Source organism: Ornithorhynchus anatinus, chromosome 3 (assembly GCF_004115215.2).
Source record: "Ornithorhynchus anatinus isolate Pmale09 chromosome 3, mOrnAna1.pri.v4, whole genome shotgun sequence".
NCBI classification, from domain to species: Eukaryota; Metazoa; Chordata; class Mammalia; order Monotremata; family Ornithorhynchidae; genus Ornithorhynchus; species Ornithorhynchus anatinus.
In genome coordinates, this window is record NC_041730.1 from 69,559,734 (window position 1) to 69,578,875 (window position 19,142).

Below are 19,142 nucleotides of genomic sequence, written 5' to 3' on the forward strand. Positions count from 1 at the left end.
CATCTCGATGGTTATTTGGATAAAGAGAAAAGGAGTAGATCTGGAACAATGAAGACAAAAAAACAACTGACTGAAGCAGGGCTTGAAAGGTCAGGAGACATGGGTTTGAATCCCAGTTTTACCACTTTGCTGGTGTGTGACCTTGGGCAAGTGATTTAATTTCTCTTTGGCTCAGATTCCTAATATGTAAACGGAGATGACACCTGTTGTCCTTCCCCATTAGCCCGTGAGCCCTATATGGAACAAGGGCTGTGTCCAATCTGCTTACATTGTATTTATACCAGCATTTAGAATATTGTTTAACAAATACAATAATAACAATCATGGAATTTATTGTTTACTATGTGCTAAATGCTGGAGTAGAAGTAAAGATACTGGACACAATCCCCATCTCCCATGGAGTTCACAATCTATCATCCCCATCCTCTAGCCTCTTGCAGAAAGCAAGACTGACTAGATAGACCAGTGGTCTTATCCATGAATGGCTGGCTTATATGATCTTATGCCACCTTTGATTAACCCATTCACCAATTTTTCCCCTTACCTCATACTAAATATCAAAATATTTTATCCAACTTTAGGAGAGCATGTGTTATTGTTTAATTTTTTTCTCTATATACTTTCTGAAGGAGCTCACATGTCTCCAGGAAATAACTTCACGCAGATGATTCTCAATTCTATCCCACTAGCTCAAAGCGTTCTCCCGCTCTATGATCTCATTTATTCTCATCTCCAGGACCACAAGCTCAGTGTGTCTAAAACTGAACTAATCTTCCCTCCTAAATCCATTTTACCTCATAACTTAATCAATCCAGTGGACATTTTCACCATCCTCCAAAAGTCCACAACCTCAATAGCTTCAACTCCCCATCTTGAAACTTTGTTTCATAGTTTTTGCTTCCCACCATATGCCCTCCACAGACTTAGCTCTGAAAAACAAGTGGGGCATCTGAAAAATCATGATTTGCCTGTACTCATGATGCAGAGTACTGATTTTTAACATTTTTCTACCCCACTCCTTCACTATTGAACTTCCACTGGAGCTCTTCTGACTGCTATGTTACAATGAAAACTTCTCAGAAGAAAGACCCACATTTATAGTACAGAGACTAACCAGGTGTATGGTTGCTATCACCCAGGACTAAACCAGGTAATCTGGCCTGCTGATGAATGGGTCATGGAGAAAGGATTTAGATGTACATTACCATATAGACATCTTTCTTCATCAGACCAGTAGCTAACAGCGGTTGTTTTCGCAGCAAGGCTTTGACAGATGTCAGATGACACTGTACTTCCCACTGAAACAATTGTCCTGGCCTAGATATGCCCTGCTCTGATGCTTCTGGAGTTTTTTTCCGCTTTTATCTGTTTAGCTGAAAGGAGCACAACTGCACCTTGTTTTAATAATTTTGTTCTTTGTTTCATTTCTCGTTTCTTGTTTTCACTTTTGCAAGAGAGTGGAAAACATCCCCAATCCTTATAAATTACACAGTATCATTTTTGTTGATGGCATTCAATGGGTGAGGGTACAGTAGTATCTGCTGCTATCGGGGCCTCAGACAGAGTCTTTTCTGGGGCCATAGGCTGCACCCCTTCGGCCTGCCAGCAAGGAAATAATAATAATAATGATATTTATTAAGCACTTTCTATGTGTCAGGCACTGTACTAACCTCTGAGGTGGACACAAGCAAATTGAGTGGACACAGTCCCTGACCGATATGGGGCTCATAGTCTCAATTCCCATTTTACAGGTGAGGTAATTGAGGTACAGAGAAGTGAAGTGACTTGCCCAAGGTTACACAGCAGACAAGTGGCAGAGTTGGGATAGAACCTATGACTTTCTGACTCCCAGTTCCAGGCTTTATCCACTATGCCATGCTACTTCTAATTGTATAATATCCTATCCTCTCTATCTCTCACCTATCTCTCATAATTATCATGTCATATTCATTCATTCAGTAGTATTTATTGAGCGCTTACTATGTGCAGAGCACTGTACTAAGCGCTTGGAATGTACAATTCGGCAACAGATAGAGACAATCCCTGCCCAATGACGGGCTTACAGTCTAATCACATCATATCCATCAACCAGTAGCATTTATTGAGTGCTGACTTTGTGCAGAACACTGTCCTAAGTGCTTGGGAGAATACGATATAATAACAAACATTCCCCACCCACAGTGAACTTACATGCCACAGGGGAAAAAGGAAAGAGTGTGAATGTCTCAGGGCAAACCTTCACTGCTTCTGCATAAACTCCTCAAGCACGTGTCCTTCTGGCACTAGGTCATTTCTCTTCCTTCTCGATTATGATTGTCTAAGCTACTCTCACCCCTAATGGCAGGCAATGGCAGCCTTAGACGGATGACCGATAGACATTTCTAGGTTTGCCCACTGTTACCAATTGCATCTTTGGTCTTTCTCCTGCTCCCACTATTTGTAAATTATCTCTGTTGGTCTGGGAAAGAGAACAGGACTCAGAGTAAGAGGACTTAGGCTCTAATCTCAACTCTGTAACTTAACTGCATCATAACTTCTCTGTGCCACAATTTTGCCCTCTGTATAATGCTAAATGAGGACCTATTCACCTGTCTACTGCTTACTGTACTTACTGTATTCAGAGCACTGAAAGAAGCATTTGGGAGAGTCCAACACAAACAATAAACAGACACATTCCCTCCCCACAATGAACTTACTGTCTAAAGGTGGAAGACAGACATCAATACCAATAAATAAATTACAGACATGTACATAAGTGCTGTGGGGCTGGGAGGGGAGAAGAGAAAATGGCAAGCCAAAGTGATGCAGAAGAGTGGGAGAAGAGGAAATGGGGTGCTTAATCTGGGAAGGCATATTGGAGGAGATATGCCTTCAATAAGGCTTTTGAAGTTGTGGGTGGGGAGGAATTGCCTGTCAGATTTGAGGAGGGGGAGGCCTTCCAGGTCAGAGGCAGGATGTGGGCTAAGGGGTCAATGGTGAGATAGATGAGATCAAGGCACAGTGAAAAGGTTAGCACTAGAGGAGCAAGTGTTCGGGCTGGTTTGTAGAAGGAGAGTGGTGAGGAGAGGTAGGAAGGGGCAAGGTGGTAGAGTGCTTTAAAGCCAAAGGTGAGGAGGTTTTGTTTGATGCAGAGGTGGATGGGCAACCACTGAAGTTTTTTGAGGAGTGGGGTGACATGTCCTGAATGTTTTTGTAGTAAAATGATCAGGGCAGCAGAGTGAAGTATGAACTGGAGTGGAGACAGACAGGAGGCTGGCAGGTCAGTAAGGAGGCTGATAATAATAATAATAATTGTGGTATTTTTTAAGTGCTTACAATGTGCCAAGCACTGTACAAAGCGCTGGGGTGGATACAAGCAAATCAGTTTGGACACAGTCCCTGTCCCGCATAGGGCTCACAGTCTTAATCCCCATTTTACAGATGAGATAACTGAGGCAAAGGAAAGTGAAGTCACTTGCCCAATGCCACACAGCAGACAAGTGGCGGAGCTGGGATTAGAACTCATGCCCTTCTGGCTACCAGCCCCCTGCTCTACCCATTACTCCATGCTGCTTCCCATTGCTGGATGCTGGATTGGATGCAGCAATCCAGGCAGGCTAGGATGACTGATTATATTTACTGACTATTTACTATGTGCAGAGCATTGAACTAAGCAGGGAAAGTAGAAAACAATAAAGCTGGTAGATATGATCCCTGCAAAGAAGAAGCTTAGAATCTACAGGAAGACACAGCTAAATAGATTTAGGGATAGATACCTGAACACTTAGAAATTCACAAATACCACAATTAACATTATTATTATTTTTATGATTCAGGTTTGGAAAAGTTGCTTTATTGGTTTTCATATTAATTTTTATATAAAGATCTCAAATCGAAGACTTGAAATTGAAACTGTTCCTAAACTGTAATTATTTTTCTCCTTTATACATATAAGTTAATTGCTGAAAGCTTTAATTATAAATCAAATTTCATTGGGTATTTTGGGGATTTTTGGACTGTTGAGGTTTATTTTATTTATAGAACTCACCAGGTCATAAATGATAAAAAAAGAATTCCATGCTACTTTTTGAATGGTTTAACAAGAAACTTTCTACTTCCTGGCAAAACAAAAATATGAAGCTTTTTAAGCTTTGTGCTCATTTGATTTGAGAAATAAAATAACCAGTAGGGTGGCTTGCTTTAGTGGCAGATCAACAGCTTGAAACTGGGATGCCAAAGAGAAAAAACGTATTTGTAAAAATTCTCCGGATTAGTCACTCTATTAAGCTTTCCTCTTTAGCTTGCCCTAGTTTGGAAATGCTCAATCCCCACTGCCTAGTAGTTCATAAACTATCTTTTACAACCAAATCACTAATTTAAAGGAGCATGAACTGCCTTGGATTCTTTACAATATCCCCGGACCCCAGTCCCCAGGTCTGGAAGGTTTCCAAGCTTGCTTACAAGTGAATGCAGGTTTTGCCAAAATGAAAGCAAGACTAAAGGAGCCCTGACCTAATTCAGATGACTTAATCCTCTTTGGACTCCTTTGACTCTCCGGATTAGAGTTATTTAGCGCATTTCAGTAAGTATCTGAACTTTGCAAATTCATCTCTACCAAAGGCTGTTGGGGAAGCTCTCTGAGGCCCAAGACTACAATGTCCAGGTCTTTCACCAAGATTGGAAATCGGTACGAGGTTGAACACTGTCAGCCAGGCTGGTCCAGGCTTTAGCCAAACTCTGTGAGTTCCCACAGGGACATGAAATGCCTCTGAATGCAAGTCTGGCTGTAGTCCTTTGACTCAGTGAGATTCTTTCCTGACTTGAATTCATTACCCATTGTTGGGCAGAGATTGTCTCTATCTGTTGCCGAATTGTACATTCCAAGAGCTTAGTACGGTGCCCTGAGCATAGTAAGTGCTCAATAAATACGATTGAATGAATTTGCATCTTTGATTTTTTTACAACTAGGCTAGGAGGTTAAAAGTCAGTCAAACGCATTTATTGAGCACTTACTGTGGGCAGAACACTGTACTAAGCATTTGGGAGAGTATAGTACAACAGTATAAGAGAGACATTCTCTGCCCACAACGAGCTTACAGGCTAGAAGGGGAGACAGACATTAATATAAGTAAATTACAGATGTGTACATAAGTGCTGCGGGGGTGGGAAGAAGGATGAATAGAAGTCAGCGGAATGCAGAAGGGAGTTGAAGAAAAGGAAAAGGAGAGCTTAGGCAAGGATATATGCCTTCAGTAAGGCTTTGAAGGGAGGAGAGAGCAATTGTCTGTTGGATATGAGGGAGGGAGGGCATTTCAGGACGGGGGCAAGACTTGGGTAAGAGGTCAGTGGCAAAATATACGAGATTGAGGTAGAATGAGGAGGTTAGCATTAGAGGAGCGAAGTCTTCAGGGCCAGCAGAAGCACAGAAACATTAAAGAGCAAGAATCTTTTCGTTTCACCCACAAGCAGTCTTCCAGTCAGGTCCTGAACACATTAGTTAACCACCCTGGGCCTTGACTTCCTTATCTGAAAAATTGATTTTAATAATCCCTTCACAGGGTCAATTGACAAGGTGATTCCATCATAAATTTTGAGCTTAAAAATAAATATTTGAAAACCATGCTAATGTCATCCTTCTAGACTGTGAGCCCGCTGTTGGGGAGGGATTGTCTCTATCTGTTGCCGAATTGTACTTTCCAAGTACTTTGTACAGTCCTCTGCACACAGTAAGTGCTCAGTATATACGATTGAATCCCCATTTCCTTTTCTGTTTGGTATTTGAAGTTGCACAGTAGTAGCTGATGAGAAAGAAAGCCTGAGCATTACACTGAGCCCATCTCAGCAGCATAGAGGTGGTCTTTAAAGTCGAGAGTATTTTGTATTTTATAGGATGATTTTCATCTTTTGGCCTTTGTAATTAGATTTTCCAGTTTTTTTAGTATGTACTGATTCATCCTTGATAACCTCTGACTAAAATCTGATTAATCCTAGATTACAATATAGTGCTTTTTTTTTTGGTAGAGTTTAGCAAACCAGCTTAATAGGGGTGGTTCAACTGATCTGATAAGTAGGACTCCTCAAGTAAATCAGCAAGTGTAGCAGCCAGGATAGGCATAAGAGGAATAAACTTGTGATAATACTTTTTCAAACCCTGAAAGTATGGCATCTGTTTCTTGGACTCAGAAGTGAAACAATCCAATAATTACAGTACTTGGTGTTTTTTCTACCTCAGGAAACATTTTGCAACTAGCAATTTCCAAAAATATGACTCAAGCAACACGTCTCCTCTTCTCCTGATGTACCAAAGGGAGGGCTCGCCGGAGCTAGGAAGAGGCAGGGAGATTGCTAAGGGTTCTTCAATAGATAGTCCTGAAGGGAAATTGAAATAGCACATTCGGGAAATGCTATTGGAGCTGAGATTCCGGGGCAGTCCATAAAGCCACCCTCTCCAGGAATCAGAGAGTCGAGGGCCATCCTGATGAGGGAACATGAGGGTCTCAGCGACCCGGGGCCATTGAGAGACCTTATGTTTTCATTAATTTCTCTGTTGGCTGGGATCTTTGTTTAGGTTTGTCACAGTCCCAGGTTTTTGGAGTTCTTTCAGGAAAAATTATAAGTGTGCCAGGTGATCAGCCCACATGTTGCTATAAGTAGCTGGGCTACCAGGTGCTGCGGGTATAAATGCAGTACATTCAGTCGCAGCATTGAGTGCAAATGATTGTTCACATTATGGAAGTAGGACGCCAGGGCAGGGCTGATATCCCCCTCAGCAGACTTTAACGAAAGTAAGTCTGCAAACTAATTAGAGACGTGTCACTTACTGGTTTGGAGTTGGAAGCAGAAGCAGCTCTAAGACTCTACACTTGCTGTTTTTGAAAATGAATGCTTGATTAGAGACTGGTAGGAAATGACTGTCTGGCTTATCTCTGATTTTTACTGACTTTCTTCTGACTCTGGCCTTTAGCTCCTCATAACTCTTGGTGAAGTTTTTTCTAGTGAGAAGATTTTAAAGCATTTTACAGATGAGTAGCAGCATTAATGAGGCCAAACTTCTGTTGTTATGCATCAACGTTCATAAATACACACTGCATACAAGAAGTGAACCCACCAAAACATTTCCTACGGACCCACTAAACTTAGCTAAATCACCTTGTCCAAAACTGCCTCCAGGTGTGAATGCAACAGAGCTCCCTTTGTCACCACCCCACCACCGCCCCACCACACCACAGAGATCGTAACACCAGCTACAAGACAGCACCAGGCTGTTTAGCAAGAATAGAGCTAGGCAGTCAGCGACACTGAAGAGCAAGTTACCCTTAACATGTCCCAAGAAGCCTGGATTAAAACAACCAAAGCAATTAAACATCCCCATCATCTTGTCCATGTCATCCCTTTAGCCATTCTAGCACAGTGGAAAGAGCACGGGCTTTGGAGTCAGGGCTCATGAGTTCGAATCCCAGCTCTGCCACTTGTCGGCTGTGTGACTGTGGGCAAGTCACTTAACTTCTCCGTGCCTCAGTTCCCTCATCTGTAAAATGGGGATTAAGACTGTGAGCCCCACGTGGGACAACCTGATTCCCCTATGTCTACCCCAGTGCTTAGAACAGTGCTCGGCACATAGTAAGCGCTTAACAAATACCAACATTATTATTTAATAATGACGGTATTTGTTAAGTGCTAACTATATGTTAAGCACTCTTCTAAGCACTGGGGTAGATACAAGTTAATCGGGTTGAACACAATCCATGTCCCACATGGGTCTCACAGTCTCGATCCCCATTTGACAACTGAGGCACAGAGAAGTCAAATGACTTACCCAAGGTCATACAGCGAACCTGTGGCAGGGCTGGGATTAGAACCCAAAACCTCTGATTCCCGCGATTATCATCTTTCCACTAGGCCATGCTCCTTGAGTGCAGAGCACTGCCCTGACTGCTTGGTATAGTGGTTTATTCCTTTATTTAATTAACTCATTAATTTTTATTAGTTGTCTCTATTCTCCTACCCATTTACCTATTTGTGCTTACAATTTATATCCTCTGATCTCCCCTACAGACTATAAACTTCTTGAAGGCACAGACCATGTCTTTTATATCTACTACACATCCTAAGGACTTAGTACAGTGCTCGCCATCAACTGGGAATTTAGTAAGTGTTGTTGAACACTATTAAGAGCAATCCACTTTTAGCACATGGAAATATGAAGGCTCTTCATTTAATAACAGCTATAAAAACCTATGCTTTATATTATATTAGTCACTTATATTGTCCTCTATATTTGAAGACCAGCTTTTTTGTATTGCACTCTCCCAAGGAATTAGTACAGTGCTCTGCACATGGTAAGCACTTAATCAATTCCACTGATGATGTTAAAGAAGACACTATTGTTGGAGAAATTCACTTATGAATTCATATATGACTGAAAAGGCCAATGTGAGATTTAAAGTCTTGGCGACCTCATGCACGCAAAAACCTGTCCCTCGTATTATCATGCTTAATGATAGCAGCTCCTGGCACTGTTTTCTCTCTTTACATCCCTGTCTCTTGCTCCTTACAAAGACTGTGCCTGAAAGAAGCCACTTCCTTCTCGATAGCAGTACCCCATCCTGTTCTACACTTGGCAACTTCCAGTTTTCACCTGGGATGCAGCATTTACTGAGGCTTCATTTCACTGGGTCCTTAAAAACATTTCCACTGCCCTCCTTGCTTTCTGTTTCCCAAATTCATCTCTTCATACAGCGGTTGTTAGGATATCCTGCCACTGCTCAATCTTTTCACATGTCACACCCAACCTAGGTTGTTAAGATGAGGATGATGCTAGGAGACTGACTACGTTCCAGAACTCCTTGCTTATGATCTTATCTTGCCACTGGATATTGCACAGGGCGTGCAAATCATGCTGCTCAAAGAACCTGTTGTAATACCTTGACAGGATACAGCCTTGATGAAGATTGGACCACATTAAAGCATTCTAGACCTTTAGTTTGGTCTTAAACCAGACCACCACATTCTGTTTGACAGCTTTCCTACGGACTTCATGGCCTTTTTGTCTATCCTCTCTTGACTATCATTGCATCGCTGGTCATTGTGCTCCTTTAGTAACAGAACTCTGTCTCCGCCTGCGCGTTATGTTGCCAATATTAATTTTTGGTTCTATGTGTGACTTCCCTGCTGTAGCGGGAACATCACCTCAGTTTTCTTCACATTTACCGTCAACCCATAGCGCCTGAGTCATTCGGTGAAGTGGTGTTTATTATGAACTCCAGAACACAGTCATCTGCATACAGCCATTCTTTTTGACTTTGGGCTTTGAATGATGCTCATGGTCTTTTGAGTTGGAAGGATTTCCCAGAGGTTTGAAAGCATATACAAATACCTGTATCCAAATCTCCCAATGCATTCTTAGCACAGCTGCATGGAATAATTGAATAAGCCCGAGACGAGGACGCAGCCCTTCTTTTCTCTACTGGCGATGGAGAATGGATCAGACAGGGCATTCTTATGTCATCATGATATGGCCTCAGAATCTCAATGAGCTTTTCAGGTCAACCAAACCTGCTTAGAAGTTTCCAGAGCCCAGATATGGTAAAGTTATAATGCTTTGATTAGGTTTATGAAAACTGTTTAGAGGTTCTGGAGCTGTTTCCTGCACTTCTCTGATACAGTAGTAACAGCAACACTTATTGACAGCCCACTTGGTATAGTACACTGTACTTGGCACTTGGGATATTTGGAATCATAAAATGATAGGTTCTCTGCCTACAAGGAGTTTATATTCTAACAGGGGTGACAAACATAAAAATACAACGCTTTCTACTTACACTGTTCCCTCCTGTTTAGACGGTGAGCCTCTGTAGGACTGAAACTGTGCCCAGTATGATTTTCTTGAATCTACCCCAGTGCCTACCACAGTGCTTTGCAAACAGTAGGTGCTTAACAAACGCCATTAGCACTGTTGAAATAAATAAATTGAAAGACATGTATAGGTGAGTGTTTAAAGAAAATGAAAATAAATAAGTGCTAGAGATGGCTCTATGGGTGATTTGGCTCAAAGTGTGGGAAATTTATTAGGAAAGCTTGTCAGAGGCTGAGGCATTTTAGGATGTATTTGAATGTTGTAACAGCTGATTAGAGGGAAGGAGAGAGTTCCAAACCAGGACAGGGTTGGAGGGGATAATAATGATAATTGTGGTATTTAAATGCTTACTCTGTGCCAAACACTGTACTACACGAAGGATAATCACTTGACACCCAGTCCCTGTTCCATATAAGGCAAGATAGGAAGGAGAACAAATACTGAATCTCCTTTTTACAGATGAGGAAACTGAGGCCTGAGAAGTTAAGTGACTTTGCCCAAGGTCCCAAAGCAGGAAAGTGACGGAGCTGGGATTAGGGCACAGGTCCTCTTATTCCCAGTTCGGTGTTCTTTCTGATAGGCCATTCTGCTCTGTGAAATTTGATAGTTACAGCAAGAAGGTTGACTTGAGAGGGGCAAAACTAGTGATTAAAGAGTGAGTGAGTGAAAAGAGTAGATATTTAATGTAGGTGTGGATAGTGAAAAACCTTGTTGTCAACTGGGAAGAGTTTTCTTCAATGTGAAGGGATACAGTGAGCTGGAAATGGTTTTGAGGAAAGGAAGAATGTGGGCCAAGTAAAGCTTCAGGAAAATGATCCATGCAGTGCAAATTGCAGGGAGCGGAGGCTATAATAATAATAATTATGGTATTTGTTAAGTGCCAGATACTGCACTAAGCACTGGAGTGGTTACAAACAAATTGGGTTGGACACAATCCCTGTCCACATGGGGCTCACATTCTTGATCCCCATTTTACAGATGAGGTAACTGAGGCACAGAGGAAGGGAAGTGACTTGCCCAAGGTCACACAACAGACAAGTGGCAGAGCCAGGATTAGAACCCATGACCGTCCGACTCCCAGGCCCATGCTCTATCCACTATGCCATGCTGCTACTGTAGGCTATTCCATCAATTATGTTCATTGAGTGCTTACTATGTGCAGAGCACGATACTAAACACTTGGGAGAGTACAACACAATTAGAATAGAAGTTTTCTGCCCATAATGAGCTTACAGTCTAGAAGAGAGCTTATAGTTTTCTGTTACACTGATTGCATGTTCCCCCATCTTATCTTCCCTGTTAGATTGTGAGTAGTGGCCATGTATATTTTGGAATGTGAACTTTACCATGCTAGAATAGCTCTGTGTAACCTGTGGATTCACAGTAAACATTATTAATTTTGGCTCCTGGTCAGACAATTTTGCATTGCTTACATCCTAAATCAAAGCACGCCACAAACCAAAAATGTATTCACTAAATGGTCTTTCCAGTCTGGTTAGAATTTGTGGAATTCATGTCTGTGGAAGAACTGGGAGGATGAGGGCTTGCAATGTTGTTATCTGGGCATATGGAGAGCATTAGAGGGTTGGGGCTAGAAGGGGGAGAGGTTGTGAATCGTGGTGGATTTTCCTGGTGGCTAGCCAGACACCTGTCCTCTGAATTGCTGGCCCAGTGTGGCCTATCTGAGCCCGCAGAAGAAGCTGCAAAGCAATATGGCTAGATTGGTAACAAAGCTTGCCTTCAGCTCTGCCATGCATGGCATCCATCTGACAGAGCAGAGCAGAAGGGAAGGGAAGGGCTCTTACCTCCTTCCCCCGATGCCGTTATCAGCACATCTGGTGCTGCCTTCAGGGTTGCTGGCTTCTCTCCAGCAGAGGACAAGGCTTGGTACCAGACAATGGTGGCCTAAGATGCTAGAGTCTCTAATCTCCACCCTTTCCTCTCCCTCAGGTGGCCTCCAAGCAGGGGTTGGGGGGTGGTGAGGAATTTCAGGCCCCTTTTCTGCCACCTAAAGAATGTCCAGGCGGTCCTGGGGATAAGGGACACCTGTGTCTTCCCACCTTCAGAGAAGGCTAATACTTCCCTTCTTGTTGTAGGGGAATGGACAAGGGCTTCGTTGCCCCCGTTGAACAACCAAGGGGTGGTACCACTGATGGGAATCAGGGTGATCCAGTGGGAAGAGCACTAGCCTGGGAGTCAGAAGGCTTGGGTTCTAATCCTGGCTCCGCCACATGTCTGCTGTGTGACCAGCGTGGCTCAGTGAAAAGAGCACGGGCTTTGGAGTCAGAGGTCATGAGTTCGAATCCCAGCTCTGCCACTTGTCAGCTGTGTGACTGTGGGCAAGTCACTTCACTTCTCTGGGCCTCAATTACCTCATCTGCAAAATGGGGATTAAGACTGTGAGCCTCACGTGGGACAACCTGATTCCCCTATGTCTACCCCAGCGCTTAGAAGAGTGCTCTGCAGATAGTAAGCGCTTAACAAATACCAACATCATCATCATCATCATCACCTGGGGCAAGTTGCTTCACTTCTCTGTGCCTGAATCGCCTCATCTGTTAAATGACGATTAAGGCTGTTGGCCCCATATGGGACAGGGACTGGGTCCAACCTTATTATTCTGCATCTACCCCAGCTCTTAAAACAGTGCTTGACACATAGTAAGAGCTTAACACATATTATTATTATTACTATTATTTAATTTTGAGCATGGCTCTGTGGTCACTAGTGAGAGGATCCTCTAGCCTCAGCATTGGAACGCAGGGAAGGGAAATGGTTATGGTCAGGGATGGAGGTGCTATAAACCCTGGCATCCTCCCTATCCCAAATCTAGTAGTTCCAACTAATCCTGTGGTGGGAGATAGGGACTTTATGGAATTGGAGACTATGAAGTACACCCTAATAGTCACAAGATTGAGGAGATAAAGTGGACCGTGGGACCCATTAAGTTGCCCAGTTCTAGAACCCCCGGAAAGCTCTCCCAGAGCCCAGAGATATCTGACCTTCCAAACACTTGCTCACTAACACTGATTTTTTTCCCCTCTGGTTCATAATGATGAGATTTGAGTCCTCTGTTGCATCCAGTACACTCAAAAGTACTCACACGGGTACAACAGAAGCAAGAGACGGATACCCTGACTATGAGGAGCTTATCCTTAAACTGGGAAAGTGGAAACAAATATTTACAGAGTGATCAGAATAAAGTAAGTTAATTGAATATAGACACACATATAAAAGACACCCAAGTGATAAGGAGATGATTGTTTTCTGCTTCCTCAACCATTCCACTATTGTCCTTGTTTGTCTGTTCCCATTCTAACTACCAATTTCCTAACTTCTGCATTACCAACTGTTTAAATCCCCTTTCTTTCTATACCACCACTGTCTACATTGTATGCTTCCATCCAGAGGGTTGAAACATCTTTGTAGAACTTGGTGCATCTCCCTAAATCAGTCTCTCTTCCCCCTTCATAGGATTCTCTCACTGAGGGACAATAGGCATTGAAGCAGGTAATGTGTTTTCTGTTTTTCAGAACTTCAATTTTTACCTATTTTTTTTCTTTTCTGTTTTAAATCTGGTTACTAAATGAATAGCCACCCCCCTAAGTTCTAGTTCATTGGCATGACATGCATTTACCTTGCTTCCTGTTTAGTCTGACTTTAGTAGCTTGCACCAGTCTTACCTATCTCTGAATAGTGTGAGGTCTGTGTAGGCGCAGACTCACAATGCACAGGAGCAACGGATTTCTTAGTGCAGGAGACATTGGGGTCTTATCTGCTTATGGCTTGACTCTGATCCCTTTTTTCTCATCAGTAGGAAGATGGAATTTTCCAAACTGAAGATCTGGACACACCCCAACCCCCTTAAAGACTCTGGTGAAGGCGATGCCCACAGCATAAATTGTCAGAAAGAACAGTGGAATCACAGGCCTGGAAAGATACTCCATACATTTACTCCCCTACCTGCAGGCAAGACCACAAAAAAAACATGTTGTTCACCTGAAAACCTGAGTTGCTTCTCAAGCCTTCTGGCAAAGAATATTTCACAGCAGTGCTTTGCACAAAGAAAGCACTCAATAAGCATGATTGAATACGATTGAGCCTGATTGGGTAACTTATTCCAGTACTTACAAAACAGCCTTTTGTGCCAGAAAATTCCTTCTTAAATCATATGTATAATCCCATTCATTCTCTTGTGCCCCTGGGATGGCGAAGATCCACTGCTTAGCATCTTTGCTGTGATATATTTGAAAATTCTAATTATGTCATTTCTTAATCTTTTGAAAATGATATAATCCCAGGTCTCTATCTGGGCAGCAGAAAGCTGTAATCTCCTATTTCAAAGGCAAGGATAGTACTCACCCCGCAAACACACATAGACTGTGGGCTTCACTTAGATTAAGAGCCCCACGTGGCAGAGAGGCAGTGTGCTCAAAGTGATTACCTTCTATCTACCCCAGCACTTAGCAAAGTGCTTGGCACATAGTTAAGTGCTTAACAATTTATCTGTACTTCAGTTACTCCACCTGTAAAATGGGAATTAAGACAGCGAGCTCCATGTGGAACGGGGACTGTGTCCAACCTGATTAGCTTGTATACAAACGCTTAGTACAGTGCTTGGCACATAATAGACATTTAACAAATACCATTTTTAAAACCCCCCACAATCACTATTTGTAGAGCTCTCTGAATAGTAAAACCCCCCACAATCACTATTCAGTAGCAGGGCAATTTTGAGGCAATTGGACCTCATTTGTTTCCTCCACCTCAGGTACACGTGAAATATACAGTCAAATACACATACTGCCAATGTTTTCCTTCTTTACAAATAAGCTCTAAATCTAAAGATGTCTGAACCTGGACATGTTATGGCTGGGGCGGAGATATGAGAGCACACATTCCTCAGTGGTGGTGTTCTGAGTAACTGTTTGGAGGAGATTGGAAAAGAATGCTTCCTCCTTTTACTTTCCCCTTAGATTGAAAACTCCCACATTGACGGTACCATGTGCTGCTGTTCGTAAGTGCCTTGACCTGTTCACTGAACACCCAGTGGATGTGCAATTAAAAAAAATGATGATGGTGGTGATGGCAATGATCTTGCCTTAACTAGGGAGTTTTCTCTCTTAGACATTCCTCTGCTATTGACCTCTCTTGAATAAAACTGAAGTCTGAACTTCCCATCCCATCCAGTCTTACTGAAAAAAGTCTCCATTTATACCAATAGTAATAACGATGCCATTTGTTAAGTGCTTACTATGTGTGAAACACTGCTCTAAACGCTGGGGAGGATACAAGGCGATCGGGTGGTCCCACGTGGGGCTCACGGTCTTAATCCCCATTGTACAGATGAGGTAACTGAGGCACAGAGAAGTTAAGTGATTTGCCCAAAGTCACACAGCTGACAATCAGTGGAACGATATATGAACCCATGACCTCTGACTCCCCAACTCATGCTCTTTCCACTAAGCCACGCTGCTTCTCTAATGTCAGTGATATATTGCTTGAGATTATGACAGTGAGCCCCACTTGGGACATGCTGATTACCTTGTATCTACCCCAGCTTTTTTTTTTACTATGTGCTTGGCACATAGTAAGCATTTAGAAAATACCATAATTATTATTAATAGTATTATTACCCTACATAATAATACACATAATAAGCCCTTAACAAATAACATCATCATGATAATAATAAGAATTGGATGAGAGTAGGAAAGCTAGGACTCAATGGAGGAAGAGAAATCATGGGTAGAGAACTGAGAATAATAGTAGTGTTAAGCACTTACTATATGCCAGGCACTGTACTAAGCACTAGGATGGGTACAAGCAAATCTAGTTCAGCAGGATGAGGGGGAGAGAAGGGGCAGTCACACAAACCCTTGGCTGGAGTCACAGTTCCTCTCCCACGTGGGGCTCCCAGTCTCAATCCCCATTTTACAGATGAGGTAGGTGAGGCCCAGAGAAGTGAAGTGACTTGTCCAAGGTCACATAGCAGACAAGTTGGGTATCCAGAAGTAGAACCCATGACCTTTGGACACCTAGGCCCGAATGGTTGTTTAGGGAAGCAGCCAAGCCCAATGTAATGTACAGGGGAATGGGGGTAGGAGACACAGGTTCTATACCCAGCTCTGCCACTGGCCTGGTTTGTGACCTGAGACAACCATTTAACTGGCCTGGTTTGTGACCTGAGACAACCATTTAACCTCCCTGGACTTCAAAGTTCTCCTCTGTAAAATGAGAATGGTACCAGTCTCCCAGACCTCCTAATTCATGAGTCCTGTGAGGAACAGGAGCTGTCTAATTCAATTATTTTATATCTACTGAAGTGCTTGGCACACTGCTTGGTCCCTAGTAAGAGTTTAACAAAAGTCATTATTATTCTCACCTCCCTTATGTTGTTAGTGCCCATTGTTTTATGAATTTCACCCATTATGCTGCATAGAACAATTACCGTTTTCTCTCAACCATCAGTATCTCATTCAGAGCCTGGTTTTCTGATTGTGGATTATCCAAATGCTTGGTTTCTCCTCCTTTTCTCCAGTTCTTCCCACTGTCAGTCAGTCAGTCAATTGTATTTATAGAGTGTTTACTGTGTGCAGAGCACTGTACTAAGTCATGGGAGAGTATAATATAATAGACACATTCCCTGCTCACTGTATGCAGTGTAAAGCAGCATGGCTCACTGGAAAGAACACGGGCTGGGGAGTCAGAGGTCCTGGGATCAAATCCCGACTCTGCCGCTTGTCAGCCATGTGATTTTGGGTAAATCACTTCTCTGTGCCTCAGTTCCCACATCTGTAGAATGGGGATTAAGACTGTGAGCCCCACGTGGGACAACCTCATCACCTTGGATCCTCCCCAGCGCTTAGAACAGTGCTTTGCACATAGTAAGCGCTTAACAAATGCCAACATTATTAATATTATTATGCCATTTGACTGCTCTTCAGGTACAATAGTCCCAGAAAGCAGCAAACACATCAGCATAGTAAAGGATAATCTATATGTGGTGAGAGTAAGGAATGAATTTATGGTTATACATAGGTCTTTTTAGCCCTTTAATCCCTTTTTATCTGTATTTGGGGTTAGGCTCTGACTGCCCAAAGTGATACCTTCAAAAGACAGAGATTTCAACATGAAGGCCTATTTAACAGGCAGTGAACAAGAGAAAGGACAGGCTGTGAAATCTACCCTCTTTTCTAAACTCTTCTAAAGGGTTGATTGTTTAGGGTTCGGTTTGGTGGAAGAGATGGGTGAAGATGAAATAAATGATTAAAATGAGATTGTGGGATTATCTGTGAATTTCCATTGTTTCACCCCTATTGCTGTAATTAAGTGAGAATTGGCTTGTTTGCACTGCTCCTGGGAAGTCTTTCACTTCTTCATTACAAACAATGTCATCAGTGGCTGAATGCTTTTGTTGCGAGAGAAACCATGATAAAGATCTAAAACTTCAAGAAAATACTTGTCCTGGCTAAATAGCCGGTCATGCAAAGCATGACGTGGGGAATATTTACTGTGGGTAATAGGTGAGGTCACACAACAAGGGGCTATTGAATCCTCTCTGTAGATACCACATAATCTTGCAGGGGCAGTTTAAGACAAACTGACCATTTTGCTGCACATAAGCAAGGCTATTCATCTCTGAATGTTTGAGTGGGGCACTTTAGAAGCTGCTCTATGCAGCACATACACTTTGGTCCAGATGCATAAGAACACTAGGGCCCAGACGTCTGGAAGTTTCATTATGTTTGGAATGGCTTCACACTTTACTGAGAGAAAAGGTGACTACCTCATTTTCAGGAGGGCACCTGTTTGCAGTTCTTTTTAAAAGCGATCCTGGATGTGGGCTTTAATCAGCTCTAACCTCCACTGACATCACTGGGAATCTGGCCAGTAGAACTGAAAAAAAATAGACCGATTCACATTGGACAGAGGTTCCTGACATTAATTTAAGTGGTTAAAAGTTGGGGGGTTTGCAGCTGCAGAGCCGATAGCTGAAACGGTGAAACTGGAATGTGGCACGTGCTAGCAGGGTTAGGGTACTGGACCCAGTTTCCGGCCTCACAATTTTAGAGGGTCGTGTGGAATTTACACCGGGTGGTAGATGACTTATAGAACTTTCTGAGGAAGATATTACGATGGTTAAAAGTTCATAAACTGGAACTTCTGAGGAATGGGATCAAGAAATGAAATTAGACTGAAGAAGTGAAGGTAGACTTATTAAAAAGCCTTCAATTTATGAATGGCTTTTATGCTAACGTTTTGACCTGCTAATATTCAGTTGCCATATCTGCATGGGTCAAACTGGCAATTTTAAAGATAATGTTTTAAAGTAAAATCCATTTCCCCCCCTGAATTTGCCTGGGAGGAGCTTCATCTGGCCATTGCCCTGCCTCTGGGTGGGTGTCTGTTCTTTTCTTCAAGTTCTTCAGGGAGAGGGAATCCACAACATCACTTAGTTGTCCATGTCTATCAGTCAGATAGCCAAGAAATTCTTATATTATACTACCCAACCCAAATGCCTCCAATTTTGATATAAGACCCTTCCCCTGGTTTGCCCCTCCATTGGTATACGACTCCTTAAAAGACTTGAAAGAAAAATGGTGTTCTCTCTCCTGCAAGCTCAACTCCTTTCACATTTACTATGTTCCATTTTTAAAATATTTTTTTCTCTTGGTCCCTCTACAGCTTCTCTAAATCATTTGAAGCCACCGTGACCCAACTGGATGCAGTGTTCAGTGCTGTTACTACTGTTTATGCAGGCAGGCTAATGAGCAACTTGCCAATATTCTCAGCCACCTGCTGTGAGTAGAGCAGACTCACTGGGGCAGTAAGTGAAGAGACACGCATGGGGATGCTCCCACACCCAAAACTGCCCCTCTCGATCCCCACGGCTTCACTTGTCTCAATGCTGGATTGAGACAAAATGTTCTAGCCGGAGATCATCTTACTGCTTGATGTTCACACTGTTATGGTAGGCAAGTTTAATGGCTTTTCATGTGCCCTGGCCAGACACTCGAATTTTGGGCATAAGGAAATGTGTTTTAATTGCAGCAGAAAGGATTCAGGAGGAATTCAGAGTTTGGTCGTTAGCACTGGCACGGATTACCCTGTTAGACTTGAAGTTTCCTTGCCTCAGAGATTTGTCTGGAACAGTTTAGTTGAAGTGGTTGGATGGAGTAGATAGTGTCTCAGAGCCCCTTCTGTCCCTACTTCCAGGGTGGGGTGACAAGATGAGCAGTGTCTATGTAGGTAAATGAAAAAAAAATCTCACTCTAGCTATGGCTGGATCAATGGGGAGGAATGC